This window comes from Anolis sagrei, chromosome 6 (assembly GCF_037176765.1).
Source record: "Anolis sagrei isolate rAnoSag1 chromosome 6, rAnoSag1.mat, whole genome shotgun sequence".
Lineage (NCBI taxonomy): Eukaryota > Metazoa > Chordata > Lepidosauria > Squamata > Dactyloidae > Anolis > Anolis sagrei.
The window spans coordinates 73,522,249-73,538,847 of NC_090026.1; positions in this window are offsets into that span (position 1 = coordinate 73,522,249).

Below are 16,599 nucleotides of genomic sequence, written 5' to 3' on the forward strand. Positions count from 1 at the left end.
ACACTGACCACCCTTTTGTCTTCCTGGCTGGCATACATTGTATTGACCGAAGCAGACAATTTTACAATTTCATTATAACTCTATCAAACGGGTTCAAAATACCAATGACCAGAATTACAAAATGGACATGGCCAACTGTAAAAGGATGGGCAAGGGATAGTGCAACAGTGTATCATAGGGTGGGGGAAGTGGATAAAGTGCAGAACAGAGTATTATCTGACAGCCTAGGGAAGGGCTTAGGGAGTAATCATTCTCGAAAACATGCTGGAACATCCAGGTTTTCAGGTCTCTACAGAAGGAGGACAGTGTGAGGGCTTGCCTAATCTCTCAGGGAGGGAGTTCCAAAGTCAGGGAGCTACCACCGAGAAGACCCTCAGTCCCCACCCATCTTCTTGGCAGATCAATAAACAAGCCTTCAAATAATCCAATGGCAGTTTATTACATTTCCCACCACGACTGGAGCAATCAGTGTCGACAACAAATGGAACTCCTGTACCTATCATACACCATTTTGGACTAATCAGAAGCTGGTGCAGCAGAATGCCTTTGTTTTGAATGGCTGTGAAAGTATTATAAATAAATCTGTATGTTTGCAATTGTCTTTTGTCAGTTTTTGGATTGCTAACTCTGTTGCTATCCTTTTTGGCCAAAGGAGAATAAAATCTTATTCGACCCTTTGGCATCTTGACATGGTGGGCCCTGAACCTGCAGTTCTTGTAGTAGTTGAAACATTCAACAGTGGGGCCAAAAGGGCATAGCAAGGCAACAATGTGAAACTACTATTTTAAGTAAAGAAACTCTGGTATTCATGTACTAACTTTAGGAATGGCAGGGGAAAGAGAAGAAAAAAATACAAGTGAATCTACAGAGAAGGACAAGATTCAGCCCACTCCTCTCTCTCTTTCTGGCTGAATTAACTTAGTGGAGACATCTTTTATATCTTGAACTCCATTTGCAGCAACTGAAGTAACCTAAGGATACAGGAGGAAAGTAGGAAGAAGAGAAAGAAACTGGATATTTTAAAAGCAACTGAGACAGTCAGATAGTAGAGGGTTAACTGGGACTTTCTCTGCTAAACTATAACAGTTGCAAGGTTTGTATTGTACAGCTTTAAAAGGGCAACATGAACGGTGGCACATCCACATCATCATTACATTGGTACACTAAAGCACTAATATTTTGGGAAAAACAAATATGAGTAGCAATGATATATTTTATGGACATTTGGTATAGTGAATGTGATTTGTTACAACTAAACCAAAACAGTGCAATACATTTTGAGACAAATAAACAGGAGTATTATTCAGTAAGAAGAGAATTATCTTTCTGCATTTGGTTTTGCTAAACTAGTGCATAAACTCTGCACCATACTGATGTGAAACTCATTTTAGCCCACTATCCAATGATCCTATTTTCTCCCTCTGGCTCTAACGTCTTTACATGTCCTGCTGTTGGTTTGTTTCTGGGAATACATTAGGCTAGCAGCCATACCTTGAATGGATATTCCTGCCAATGAGTGTGAAATGAATGAGGGCCGAAGAAAGAGACCGTCAGCTCTGCGAGAACACTTTGCTGTCTGCGTATTTTTTGTTTGAAGCACGCTGTGCTTTCCTCCAAATAATATTAAGCTGCCAATGTCTGACAGGCCTGGACAATAGCACCGACTGTAATGGATGAGAGGCCTTCTCTTTCTAACAAAGTACATGTGTTGCTAGTTCTTATCTTTTGGTGGCAGCATCCTTCTATTGTCCTCTTGTATGGGTTTCAGACAGTTCTGAGCCATGAGTTTAGAAGGGGAAAAATTTCAGACAACCCTGAGCTGTGAGTTTAGAAGGGGAAGAAATAAAAGAAAAATGAAGGGTCTAATTTCCCCCTGCTTTTGAAAATATATTGCTTAGACAGGCAACGTTGATAGGGCCAGAAACCAATCCTCCTTCCTCTCTACACTGAGCCCACTGTTGCTACATCATTGCCAGCCCTGTAGCTTTTGGACTCCTGAATTTAAGTGGCAAAATGAAAACATTATTTTAAAACAAATTAACAGTGCTTATTTAGGAGGAATTTTGGTGACCTCCTCTGTTTCAGTGAAAAATCTTAATAACTTTCTAGGTGTTTCTGTCATGCTTTGAAATTGTATTTTCATTTTTTTCATTGGTGGCAATTTTTTTTCATTGGTGGCAAATCTTTAAAAAATGGCTTTGGGGCTCATGTGTTTACCCTCTTCTGGTTTAGAAAAGTGGCTGTTAGAGGTTCTGATGCAAACCTTTGAAAACTACTGTAGGCTGAATTATACTAGACATTGTAAAAAGTGATTAAGTGCACCTCCTTGCAAAGAAGTAGAATCAAAAGGCAACATTGGGCAGAGTTGCAAAGTATAAACCTTTCTGGTGTATGTACAAATCACACATACCTTACAGGACTACAGATGTTGGATGTATGAGACTGGAGTGTCACAAACTCAGTCATGGTATAATGTAGGGCAGGGGCCGGATACGGCCCTCCAAGGTCATATACCCGGCCCTCGCTCAGGGTCAACCTAAGTCTGAAAGCACACAACAACAACAACAACAACCCTATCTCATCAGCCAAAAGCAGGCCCACACTTCCCATTGAAATACTAATAAGTTTATGTTTGTTAAAGTTGTTCTTCATTTTAATTATTGTATTGTTTTATGTGTTTTTTGCACTACAAATAAGACATGTGCAGTGCGCATAGGAATTTATTGATGTGTTTCTCAAATTAGAATCTGGCCCTTTAACAGTTTGAGGGACTGTGACTTGGCCCTCTGTTTAAAAAGTTTGTGGACCCCTGATGTAGGGGTTCTCAAACTCAGTTTCTCCAGATTTTCTGAACTTCAACTCCCAGAATCCCTGGTCACTGGTTCAAGTGGCTGGGACTCCTGAGAATTGAAATCCAAAACACTCTGAGGATCAGAGTTTGGGAACCATTGGTGTAAATGGCAGTAACCTCTTGTGGCATCTAGGAGGCACCATTGGAGATCAGCTAGTACAGAAAGAGATCTCATAGCCCCCATATAGGGTTGCCAAATCTCAATCCTGTGTCTCTAATTTTAATGTGCATTCTGGAAAGTGATTCATGGGCTTTTCAGGGAGAGAAAAGGAGTTTCAAACTCTCTATTTTTGTGAAATCTCCAGATGGGAAAGTTTTCTGCTAACTGCAGACTCCTCCCTTCCTCCTTGGTCAGTGCTCTGGTAAAGGAAATAGAGCTCTGAGCTCTTCTAGTGGAGGTGAACCTTGCTGCAAATTTTGATTTCAAATCCTGTTTTGTTTTGAAGTAATTTGTGTGCTCCCTTTTTTTTAACTATCAAAACACATGTTCCTTATCCAATCTCCCTATGTAGATGAGAAGGAATAATTTCATTTCCACTCTTTAGGTTTCTGTCTTAATTTCCAAATGACATCAATAGGGCTTGCTCTCTTAACATTATCAGAGTCCATGCCTCTCTTTACATTTTGGTCAAAAAATCTCAGAGCCTGGGATAATCTTGACTTGGCCACTCACCGCATAACAGACTATTTTTCAGTGCACACTATTCACGTATTCCAATCTGCACTTATTTTTCAAATAAGTACTGACATTTGTTTTAATATTTCCTATCAAATTCTAGAATGATTCAGCTGACCAAATGTTTTGGGTCTTCTCCAGGATTAAGGTAGGGAAAGAACTCGAAAACAACAACAATTTATTTACCACAATCTCTTTGTGTCCTTAACATTCAACTAATTCTTGGGAGACACAAGATTCTACCTCTTGACTGCCTTTTAACTAGAACTTGCTTTGGTGCATAAATTATTAAACAGCTTAAAGTACATTTTAATAATGACTAAGAACAGCACATTAGGGCTGAGATTCTACATCATTATTATGAAGTGTGAAATCTCCACCAAAGTAGCAACTGGAGGCAGTGAAAGATTCTACCTTTACTTGGCTTCTTCCTCTGGCATGATTTGTGGGGAAGAGACTATTGGGTACTGTTCTTTTTCTCCACCCACCGATTGGCTGTCGGGCTTCATGTGGTTCTTGTTCCAGCTTGTTTTAAGCACGAAGAGAGTAAGAAGTAGCCTCTCCAGGAGCTAAAAATGTCCTCTCTCAATGCTCAAAAATGGCAAACACAACTCAGGTGCACTCCTGCTGCTAATCATTAATGGATTTGTACACTGCTGCCCTTGCCGTTGATTCACATTAAGGCGGGGAACCTTGTGGAATCAGGTACTGGATACCTCCTTCTGCAAGGTCCTTCCACAATGTCCATAATCTCCAGGCACACCTGACTATATTGTCAATAGAATGCTGTCCATAAAGCCAGTAGCAACAAGTTTAAAAAATGCAACAAAAAGCCAAAGCAGGAATGTGCCAAAATGTACATGAACTTAAAGTAGATCTTAAGTGGTCTTCACTTGACATCAAAAATATTGTAATACAGTTGGTGCTCCATATCCACAGATTCTGCACCCACAAATTCGACCACCTACAGCTTAAACTAATAATCTAAATGGCAAACTTTGATCTCAACATTTTTAAGGAAACCCATTTTGTATAATGGGATGAGCACATCTGGATTTTAGTATCTATGTGGGGAGTCAAGCAAATAAACAAATCTTTATTTTGGTCATAGATCAGTGTAAGGAGAGTGGGGTACAGTCTCATAAATCATTAAAATATAGGGAAAAGTTAGAATACAGAGATATATTAAAAGGCTGAAACACATAATACTATTTAGAAAAAATATGGGAAGGAAATGAAAAGGAAAGAAAATCTGGGGGGGGGGAGTAAGGGGTAGGAGCATTCAGGGAGTATGAGAGAGCATAAGGAGGGAGGGGTGCAGTCAGGCACGGGTCTGGGGACTAGGGCGTGGGAGATGGGGGGAGTCTGAAATCAAATCCCAGTTGATATCAATGGCCCATTGTATAGCATGTGTGAAACACTGTAGGAAAGGCATTCCACCATGAGTTAAGACCTCATCACATGGTCCTTGGTGTTGGAGACAGCGGGGGGGGGGGGGGGGGGATCCAAAGACCAGCAGGGCAAATCATGGGGCAGCGTGGCGAATCTGTCGCCCAGTGCGCCACATCACCCACTTGCCCATCACATGGAAAGCATACCTTTCCAGCATGCTCCTTCACTGTCCCTATGATTTTTAATCTGAACATGGGTAGTCTCCCGTGTCCAGAATTCCCTGTCATAGAATACTTACCTGACACAGCCATCACAGAGCCCCGCCAGAAGTAGCTGTACATCATGCGATGAGATCCTGCATGCTCTGTGCTGGCTGTCTCAACAAAATATTCTAGGACAGGAAATTTGCCACAAATGTGATGTGGTCCTAGGTCATACACTGAAAAGGCCATCTTTCTTCTAGAGAATTGTAAATCAGCCTGGAGACATATCTCATTTTGTGGGTCAACTATGACTATGGTCTTAGGGTCAGGATTGGCTGATATGGAAGGGATGCTCCTCCATCATACAGCAAAATTTATTTGTTGATCTTAGGACATTTTCTCCTTCAGTCTAATCACATAGCTATTGTGACAATAAAAAGGGAATTGGGTAAGAAGCTGCAATGAGTGCTATTTGGGGGAAGAATGAGTCAAAAATATAACATATCTATACATTTCCCATCCAAAATTATTCATTTCTTTCAGGTTCTGTTTAGAGACGATATAATCTGCTTGGAGTTGGAATTATAACCATAGAGGAGCTCTGTTTGATAAAGAATTTGCATCTGTGCAGGATTTGTATTGCCAGTTACTCTACTGAAATTGTCCCTTGATTGAAATTGTCCCTTCATGGGGGATGTCTGAGGACTTTTAAAATGTACGTGAATGAGTCAGGCAATCACATAAGAGATCTTTTAAAATTCATGAATGGATGGATTGACAAGACTTCATCCCGGACATTTTTTCAAGAGCTCAGTGGAGTCTTTTGTTAAAATATATGCAATAGGAAGAGAAGTACATGTAAAAATTAATTTCATTTCCAAGCCTCAGGAAGGAAAGAGAAATCTGAAATACCGTATTTTTAAAAACCAGATGGAAACTGTCAGAAGCAGGTCACTGATGCCTGACATGAATGCTAATTGTTTTAAAAGAATGACCAGTGATAACCTTCGAGTCATCCCTTGGTAGATTTTGAGAGCAGATTGTATCACCGCCATATGTTAGTTGATGAGGCTGAGCCATTGGGGACACACAGACATGGAGGTGGCTGAACTTATCATTGGTTCAGCATTTTAGAGTTTAAAGTGTTCCTCTGCAGTGATTTCAGAAAGGACAATTTTGGAAACTTCAGAACTTTTCTTGATAATTAAATAAAATTAATTCTTCTATATCACCTATCAGTTGCAATTGCAGACACATTACATCCCTAAGCTTTACTGCTGCTTTGCACCTCTCGGTAAGAGCTTGTTATTGTTTCCAAGTTATGACATTAAGGAAGGGAGACATAGCCTTAATAGCTCTGAGTCTAGTTAGGAGCATTAGGAAAAACCATTGAAGTAAGAGCATTTGCTTACAATGGAATCAATATCTGAGAAGGGTGACAGGTTCTACCTCAATGGTGATCTTGAAATAGGGGATGTGCAGACTCAGGATTTCCTATACTGGGTAAGGAGCTGGATTAAAGTTTGACCTGTATATTCTGTTCAAACATTGCTTATCTCAGTGTTTCTCAACCTGGGGGTCGGGACCCCTGGGGGGGGTCTCGAGGGTGTATCAGAGGAGTCGCCAAAGACAATAAGAAAACACAGTATTTTCTATTGGTCATGGGGGTTCTGTGTAGGAAGTTTAGCCCAATTCTCTCATTGTTGGAGTTCAGAATGCTCTTTGATTGTAGGTGAACTATAAATACCAGCAACTACAACTCCCAAATGTCAAGGTCTATTTTCTCTAACCTCCTCCAGTATTCACATTTGGGCATGTTGAGTATTCGTGCCAAGTTTGGTTCAGATCCATCATTGTTTGAGTCCACAGTGCTCTCTGGATGTAGGTGAACTACAACTCCAAAACTCAAGGCCAATGCCTATCAAACCCTTCCAGTATTTACTGTTGGTCATAGGAATTCTGTGTGCTAAGGTTGGTTCAATTCAGTTGTTGGTGGAGTTCAGAATGCTCTTTGAATTTATGTGAACTATAAATCTCAGCAACTACAACTCCCAAATGACAGCATCAATCTCCCCTTCAGCCCCACTAGAATTCAAATTTGGGCGTATCAGGCATTTGTGCCGAATTTGGTCCAGTGAATGAAAATACATCCTGCATATCAGATACTTATGTGATGATTCATAACAGCAGCAAAATTACAGTTGTGAAGTAGCAACAAAAATAATGTTATGGCTGGGGGTCACCACAACATCAGAGAATTGTATTAAGGGGTCACGACATTAGGGAGGTTGAGAACCACTGGCTTATCTGAAGATTCCTCCAGTTATTCATGTGTGATTTAGGTTATGGGTGGTTATTCAGAGATTTCTGGATGATAGTTCAATATTATTTCTTCCATGAAGTACAGTCTGTTCCTTGGCAAAATGTGACACAAAACTACAGCCAGTGCATTGTTTCTGTTTTCAAGGTTCTTGAATAACAAATGATAGCACTTCATGGGGGGGGGGGGGGGGGTAGATTGGGTTCCAGACATTCTACAAGGTGAAACATGAAGCTAGTGTGTAAAATAAGAAAGCCCTTTCAAAAGTAACATATTATTATGGCAAGGGCCTGCGGGGATTATGATCCTTGTATTGAGTTACCTTGGAGCTTCAGGTATATTAAAAGCTCGTGATATAATAAATCTGCAAGTCTTAAATTTTCCAAACAACCTTGCTGTAACAGACTAGCATTGCCTCTGCCTTTGAAAATAATATATTCACCAGCTCACCCAAGGGAAAAAAAGGATGACCCAAACAATTACCGTTTGGTCGGCCTCATGTCAATACCAGGCAAGACTCTGGAAAAGGATGTTAGGGAAGTAGTCTGCAAACACTTAGAAACGAATGCAGTCATCATTAATAGTCAACATGGATTTATCAAAAACAAGTCATACTAGACTAATCTGATCTCTTTTTTTAATAGTTACAAACTGGGTAGATGAAGGGAATGCTGTGGATGTAGTGTGTCTGGATTTCAGTAAGGCCTTCGACAAGGTCCCACATGACCTTCTGGCAAACAAACTAGTCAAATATGAGTTAGGCAAAACTACACTTAGGTGGATCTGTAATTGGTTAAGTGAATGAACCCAAAGGGTGTTCACCATTTTTTTTTCTAGTCATTCTGGAAAGAAGTGACAAGTGGAGTGCTGCAGGGCTCCGTTCTGGACCCGGTCCTGTTCAACATCTTTATTAATGACTTAGATGAATGATTAGAAGCATGATCATCAAGTTTGCAGACAACACCAAATTGGGAGGGATAGCTAATACCTCAGAAAACAAGAGCAGAATTCAAAACAATTTTAACAGATTAGAGAGATGGGCCAAAACTAACACAATGAAGTTCAACAGGGACAAATGCAAGATACTCCGCTTAGGGAGAAACAGTGAAACGCAGAGATACAGAATGGAGGGCGATGCCTGGCTCGACAGCAGTACGTTTGAAAAAGATCTTGGAGTCCTCGTGGACAACAAGTTAAACATGAACAAAAAATGTAATGGGGTGGGGGAAAAAAAGGCTATGGGATTTTGGCCTGCACAAATAGGAGTATAGGGTATCCATGGAAGTCATGCTGCCCTTCTATTCTGCCTTGGTCGGACGACGTCTGGAATCACACTGTGTCCAGTTCTGGGCACCACAATTGAAGGGAGATGTTGACAAGCTGGAATGTGTCCAGAGGAGGGCAACTAAAATAGTCAAGGGTCTGGAGAACAAGCCCTGTGAGATGCAGCTTAAAGAGCCAGGCATGTTTAGCCTTCAGAAGAGAAGGATGAGAGGAGACATGATGCTCATGTATAAATATTTGAGGGGAAGTCATAGGGAGGAGAGAGCAAACTTGTTTTCTGCTGCCCTGGAGACTAGGTTGCGGAACAATGCTTCAAACTACAGGAAAGGAGATTCCACCTGAACATGAGGAAGAACTTCCTGTGAGAGCTGTTCATCAGTGGAACTCTCTGCTCCAGAGTGTGATGTAGGCTCCTTCTATGGAGGCTTTTAAACAGAAGCTGAATGGCCATCTGTCAGGGGTGTTTTGAATGTGATTTTCCTTCCTTTTGAGAGGGGGTTGGACTGGATGGCCCACGGGGTCTCTTCTAGCTCAATGATTCTATGATTCTATTCTTTACCCTAAGATTTTAGTAGTTTGATTAAAAATTTTATGCAGAGGATATGCTTGCAACTATCTAAACACCTTGATATGCAATATGAATAATCTCTCATATTGTATATCTGCACATGCTTTACAAATTAGATTCTCAAACCTAAAACAATAAGGCATCATATGTTTTGATTCATCATTCTGCAATGGATGAAGAGATTAGCTGAAAACTGAAAACTGCTGCGTGAAAGAAGGCACTAACATGACCCTGTGTAACATCACTGAAGATGCTGTTGATGTGTGTGAATGTAGGCTCTGTTCTCTTTCAACTCTTAAGAGGCTTCTCTGGATGATCTATGCACAGAAGGCTGGAAAGAGTTCATTTTATCTCAAAAGGGTATAAGGCTGAGCCAGTTCCAAGGAGAGGTGAACCTGTGGCCCCAGCTACTTAATGTCTAGATTTCCCATCTGTTCTATTAATTGCTTCTCTCTAAGGACTCTGCCGCCAAAGCTGTTGCTCTTGTTGAATGGGGACTGGCATTTCTGAGCCAAAGGCCATGAGTTCAGTACCTCCCAGGGGGTGATGATAGAAAACCGTCTTGCTGTCTGTATATTTTGTCACCCTAAATCAGGAGACTCGGAAATAGTATATAGAAAACCCCCCCAAATAATAGATAATTCTTTGTAGGCATGCAAATGTTTTTTAAGTTTTGATTTTTTAAATTTTTTTTAGGATACTTAGTTCAAAACATGACTAGTTACAGGAACATCCAGGAGTGAACAACATATTACACCTATACTACATTAATTTCACTGGTTGCTAATTACGGTAGTTTCCAGGCAACATACAAAAGGTTGGTTTTGATCTTTAATTCCCTACATAGTTTGTGTCCAAATAAACTACAGAATCGTCTTCTCCCATACAATCTACCCCTGGACACTGCTGCTGAGTACACATGCCCAGTGTGGAACACATCTCACCACACTAAAACAGTGGATGTGGCTCTTAATGAGACATGTCGCATTATCACAGGGTGTCTGCGCCCTACACCACTGGAGAAATTACACTGCTTAGCCGGTATTGCACCACCTGACATCCGCCGGGAAGTGGCAGCCAATAGTGAAAGGACCAAGGCAGTGACATCTCCAGCTCATCCCTTGTTTGGGTATCAGCCAGCTCGTCAACGACTTAAATCAAGAAATAGTTTTCTTAGATCTACAGAGACACTAGCTGGAACATCTTAGCAAGCGAGAGTCCAAAAGTGGCAGGCTCAAACCCAGCACCTCAATCCGTGGGTGACACCAGATGAGAGACTCCCTCCTGGGCACACAGAAGACTGGGTGACTTGGAAGGTGCTGAGCATACTGCGCTCTGGCACCACGAGATGCAGAGTCAATCTTAAGAAATGGGGCTACAAAGTTGAATCCACGACATGCAAGTGTGGAGAAGAGCAAACCACAGACCACCTGCTGCAATGCAACCTGAGCCCTGCTACATGCACAATAGAGGACCTCCTTGCGGCAACACCAGAGGCACTCCAAGTGGCCAGACACTGGTCAAAGGACATTTAATCAACTACCAAGTTTGCAAAATTTGTGTTTTTTTTATCTGTTGGCTTGTTTTGCTCTGTTAGAAATGTAATACAATGGTATGGTTGCTGATGACACGATAAATAAAAATAAATGCCCCTGGACACTATGATCCTCTGGGGGTGGAATGTGGGGGTGGCAACTCCAACTCATCACCAGAAGACCTACAATAGCTAAATCAACTGTTGAAATTTAAGATGTAATTGAAGAGTTATATCTTCCAGCAGGCCTATCAAATCAATTTCCACATGTTAATTTTAACATGCATTTTATTAGTAATTTTTAAGACCCATTTTATCTGTGTATATTTGTTATTAGGCTTGTATGTGGATCTGCTTTCCTTCGGTACTTTTGGGAGCACGTAACAGTAAGGGCCCTCCTAGTACGAAAACCTGCCTGCAACAAAAACAAGCAGGAGCCGATCTTGGCTCCTCCTGCTTTTTGGCATCACAGTTTAATCTTTTTATTAATCCCAGTAGTGCAAACAAAAAGGAAACCCTCATTCCCTGAAAACTACTACCAGTTACTTCTCCTCTAGAGTAGAAAGTAGATACAGCTGTAGTGTGTGACATGGTGCAGACCTGGGAGAAAAAGCCCATGTGCCTGCCCTGCAGTGCCTCTCCTTTAGAGTAGAAACAGGTAAGTAGCCTACTTTGAGCATACATGCCTGCCTGCTGCACCTCTCCAATCTCCTCTAGAATAAACAGTTTTAAAGCCTCCTTAAAGCATGCACGCTTGGCTGCAGTGCCTCTCCAGTCTCCTCTTGAGTAAGCAGTTTTAATACCACCTTAAAGCGTGTGCACCTGCCTGCAGTTACTCTCCAGTCTCCTCTAGAGTAAAAACAGATTAAATGCTTAAAATGATGAGAAGGGGAGCCTGGGGAGCCTGGGAAGCCTCCCCCCCCATAACGGGCTAGATTGAAAACTTTTTTTTGACTCCCAAGAGTGGAAACAGATATTGTCCTCCTGAATTTGGGAGGCTCCCAAAAATGGATCACCCCCCCCCCCCCCAAAACCAGCGCACCAAAATGGATTGTGGTTTATTCATAATGCACAAGCCTACTTGTTATACGCATTTTAATGGTGCTGTGTTTTACCTCTCTGTTTTAACTATAGTGCTGTTTTACCTCTCTCTTTAAACTTTGTTTCCGGCCCAGCTTACCTGTCTGAATGTATCTCCCTCTACAAACTCCCAAGGATCTTAAGATCATCTGGAGAGCCCCTGCTTGCAGTCCCACCGTGTTTGGTGGGAACGCAAGACAGGGCCTTCTCAGTGGTGGCCCCTTGGCTGTGGAACTCCCTCCCTAATGAGATCAGATCTACCCCCTCCCTCATGACCTTCTGGAAGAAACTCAAATCCTGGTTATTGGATCAAGCCTTCACAGAATAGATTGTTTTAATGGACTGATTTTAGCTGACGGCAATGGATTGATTTGGAAGATGACGTGAAATGGTGAACTGTTTTAATGTATTTTTAATTGTTTAATGTATGCTAAATCTATATTATGCTTTGGTTTTATTGTTCGGCACTGAATAGTACCTGTTGGTAGCAGTTCTGAGTCCTTCTTCGGAGGTGAGAAGGACGGGATAGAAATGCTCTTAATAAATAATAAATAATATCCCACCTCGAGCTTCAAGGAGAGGCGGGGAATGAATGAATGAATGAATGAATGAATATCCATTGACTCAATGGCTGAATTTGGCATTCTGGAGGCTGAATTGAGCCTGCTTGGTGGCCTAATAGGGTGCCCCTGAGCCATCTCAGAATTTGGCACAGATGAGTAGTTACTCAAAATGTTGCTTTCTCCCCCCTGCTCCAGTGCCATGGTTGCCCATAGCCAGAACTTACCCACCTACCAACCAGTGATGTCAATCAGTGTGCTGCTCACTAAAGCAGTTGGGGGTGGGGGGGGTGGGGGGTGGGGGGGGGTGGAGGTCCTGATGTCCACTCCTGATTGTTCTTAGCGATGCTGCAGTCTGGCTGACAACAACCAGACCATGTGGAGAATGTAGTTTGGTGTATTGCAACTGGGGACAGCTATGATATGGGGAGGGGGCTGCCATCCCACATGAGCCTGGGGAGTATGGGGTGGCTGTCAAGACATCTATGGCCAGTTCTATTTAGGAACTAGCCCAGCTGTTTTGACAACCTGAATCCTGGCTCAGGAGTTAGGTTTTCCCTTGAGTTAACGTAACCTGGGGAAAACCATATTAATGCAGCCTTCCCCCAGATTAAGCCAGATTTGTCCCATGTAGCGTTTAACTACATACAGGGGCCGATTCTGGGTCACACTGATCTAATAACTTTATTCTTATATCCCGCCTCAATCTCCCCAAAGGGACTCAGGGTGGCTTACATGAGGACCAAGCCCAAGATAAACAAGGTCGCAAAGTAACACAATTAAAAACATATAACAATCAAGTATATTAACACAATAAAATCAAAGACATCATAAAACATAACCAAACAACAAACAACCACTGGCTGAGAAAAGTGGGCATGTGCAGATTTGAGACTAATAGGGCAGGACAGGGCTTTTTTTTTTGTCGTGTCAGGAGCAACTTGAGAAACTGCAAGTCGCTTCTGGTGTGAGAGAATTGGCCGTCTGCAAGGACGTTTGCCCAGGGGACACCCGGATGATCTGATGTTTTTATCATCCTTGTGGGAGGCTTCTCTCATGTCCCCGCTTGGGGAGCTGGAGCTGACAGAGGGAGCTCATCCGCCTCTCCCCGGATTCGAACTTGCGACCCGTCTGTCTTCAGTCCTGCAGGCACAGGGGTTTAACCCACTGCACCACCGGGGGCTCCATAGGACAGGGCTAGTGCAACATAAACTGTAAGGCCGGGGGCTGGGAAGAAAGTGCTGGAGATCCTACCAAAAGATAAGGGCTAGACAGACTTGATCAGTAGTTGAACAACTATTCAAAGTGATCAGTGTGATACATTCACTTATTCTGTGGTAACTGAAACAGTCAGTTTTAACTAGCTCCTTACAAAAGATATATTATACAGGTCTCAGTCAACCAAGGTGACAGGCTTTGCCATCAGGTAGCAACATGACTTTTTGCCATTCATTTCACCCATGGTGACATAATAAGATGAACAGATGGTGATGTTTCCAGGCATCACATCTGTTCTATTATGAACACAATAGTCATGAGTTAAGTGAATGATCCATCAAGCCCAATATTTCTCCAGTAACAGCAGCCTCCATCAGGGTATATGCCAAGGAACAAGATTATGTTTTACTCATTTCAAGCACTGGGATTGTTTCCCAAATCTTGTCGTAATTATTTACATTTTTGATGTTTGAAGCATGGACATTTATGCGCTGGATTATTTGCCGAGGATGTTTATATTAGTGCCTCTATCTTTTCATAATAGCCACTCGGCCCGGAAATACATGGAACATGTTCCTGGCTAAAGGCAAATATTGTTGTTTAATTATTGGAATGAACCCTTAGCCTTCTGAACTGGATGGTGACGTTTGTCTTGCTTGGATTATCCATTTGAATCAGGTATTAGCAGTGACCCCTTTTAGCCTAGCAATTATATCCCGTGCCCTGATGGAGCCAAATGACTATAACCTGACGAGACTGATTATAAATGGACGTAGACAGGAGGTTTTAATGTATTAAATTAAAAAAATAGAGTAACAGGTCACTACTTTTTATTATCATTATATCATTCATTACAGCAGTTTTAACTATATACATAAATGATTCTTGAAATGAAAGGCAGTGACATGGCAAATAGTATTGGAAATTGTGCTCAGCTGTTAAGTCCCCCAAAACTAAGGAGAAATGAAGCACACAGAGAGCTTTCATAATCACTTGGAAGAGACAATCTTCTTTAGAGTAAATTATACTTTTAAAGTTTAATTTCTCTTATGTGAAAAAGATGGAATTAGGCTGAATCAGATGACTGTCATATGCAGGTGATTTGGGGTGTTATGTAAAGACACAGAGATCTGAGTGTTGTGTGGTTTCCGGGCTGTATGGTCATGTTCTGACAGCATTTTCTCCTGACATTTATCTGCATGTGTAGCTGGCATCTTCAGGGGATCCAGCCACAGATTCAGGGAAAACATCAGGAGAAAATGCTGCTACACAGCCAGGAAACCACACAACCTCCCAGTGATTCCGGCCATTAAAGCCTTTGACAATGCACAAGCATCAATTTATTTGTTTGCTTATCTGTTTCTTTCTACACTGTCCCTATATTAGGATCTGATCTCAGATTATCTGTTTATCCCAGGTTATCTGGCAGTGGGCACTCATATATTCCAGTTTACAGAAGATAATCTGGGATCAGATCCAGTGTGGAAGGGTCCTACATGTACTAGCAGATAACAGGGGCCCAGATGTAGAAGTCATCCTCTGCCATTGGACAAAGACAAATTTAAGCAGATTAAAAGTTCACCAGAGGCATCAAATCTTTGAGACAACAGAACTAGTAGCTTTTGGGAGTGATCCTGGATTCATTGCTGAGCCTGCAACCCCAGGTTTCGGTGTTGGCCAGGGGAGCTTTTGCACAGTTAAAACCCATGCACCAGCTGCGCCCGTACCTTGGGAAGTCTGATCTGGCCATGGTGGTCCACGCTCTGGTTACATCCCGAATAAATTACTGCAACGCGCTCTACGTGGGGCTGCCTTTGAAGACGGATCGGAAACTTTAGCTAGTTCAACAGGCGGCAGCCAGATTACTAACTGGGGCGGCATACAGGGAGCATACCACCCCCCTGCTATGCCAGCTCCACTGGCTGCCGGTCTATCTCTGAGCCCAATTCAAAGTGCTGGTTTTGGCCTATAAAGCTCTATATGGTTCTGGCCCAGCTTACTTGTCCGAACGTATCCACCCCTACATCCCACCTTGTAATCTAAGATCATCCGGGGAGGCCCTGCTCTCGCTCCTGTCAACAGCACAGATGCGCCTGGCGGGGACGGGAGACAGGGCCTTCTCAGCTGTGGCCCTCCGCCTATGGAACACACTCCCAAATGAGGCAAGATCAGCTCCCTCCCTCCTGGTTTTTAGAAAACAATTAAAATCATGGTTTTGGGCCCAGGCCTTTGGGCAATAGAAGTAAATGTATGCAGCATTTCGGAAAGACAATGACTGGAACGGTGATTTGACGGAAGAGACTGTTTTATTGTTTAATTATTATTTTATTGCTCATGGATGTATTTTAAAATTTAATTTATGTCTAATTGTAGTGTATAATTGTAATTGTTTGTACTGACATTGAATTTTTGCCATTACTTAAATGTAAACCGCTTTGAGTTCCCCTCTGGGTGAGAAAAGCAGTATACAAATACTGTAAATAAATAAATAAATAAATATATCAGTGAATTCAATGTGCACTTTGAGAAAGCTGATTCTCTACAATTGTACAAGTGAAACAGGCATTACAGGGTGAGCTCCTCCTGTTAGTCCCAGCTTCTGCCAACCTAGCAGTTTGAAAACATGCAAATGTGAGTAGATTAACTTCTGCAGGAAGGTAATGGTGCTCCATGCAGTCATGCTGGCCACATGACCTTGGAGGTGTCTTCGGGCAATGCCGTCGCTTCGACTTAGAAATGGAAATGAGTCTCCATAGTCAGACACGACTAGTCATAATGCCAAGGAGAAACCATTACCTTTACCTTTACAGAATAGATGTGGAAGTTTAGGGAAGTGGGATGAGCTGTTTCCTTAATTTATCCTATGATCCAAGTCTGATTTTGGTTAATATGTACCCCAGGCCTCTCCATCAT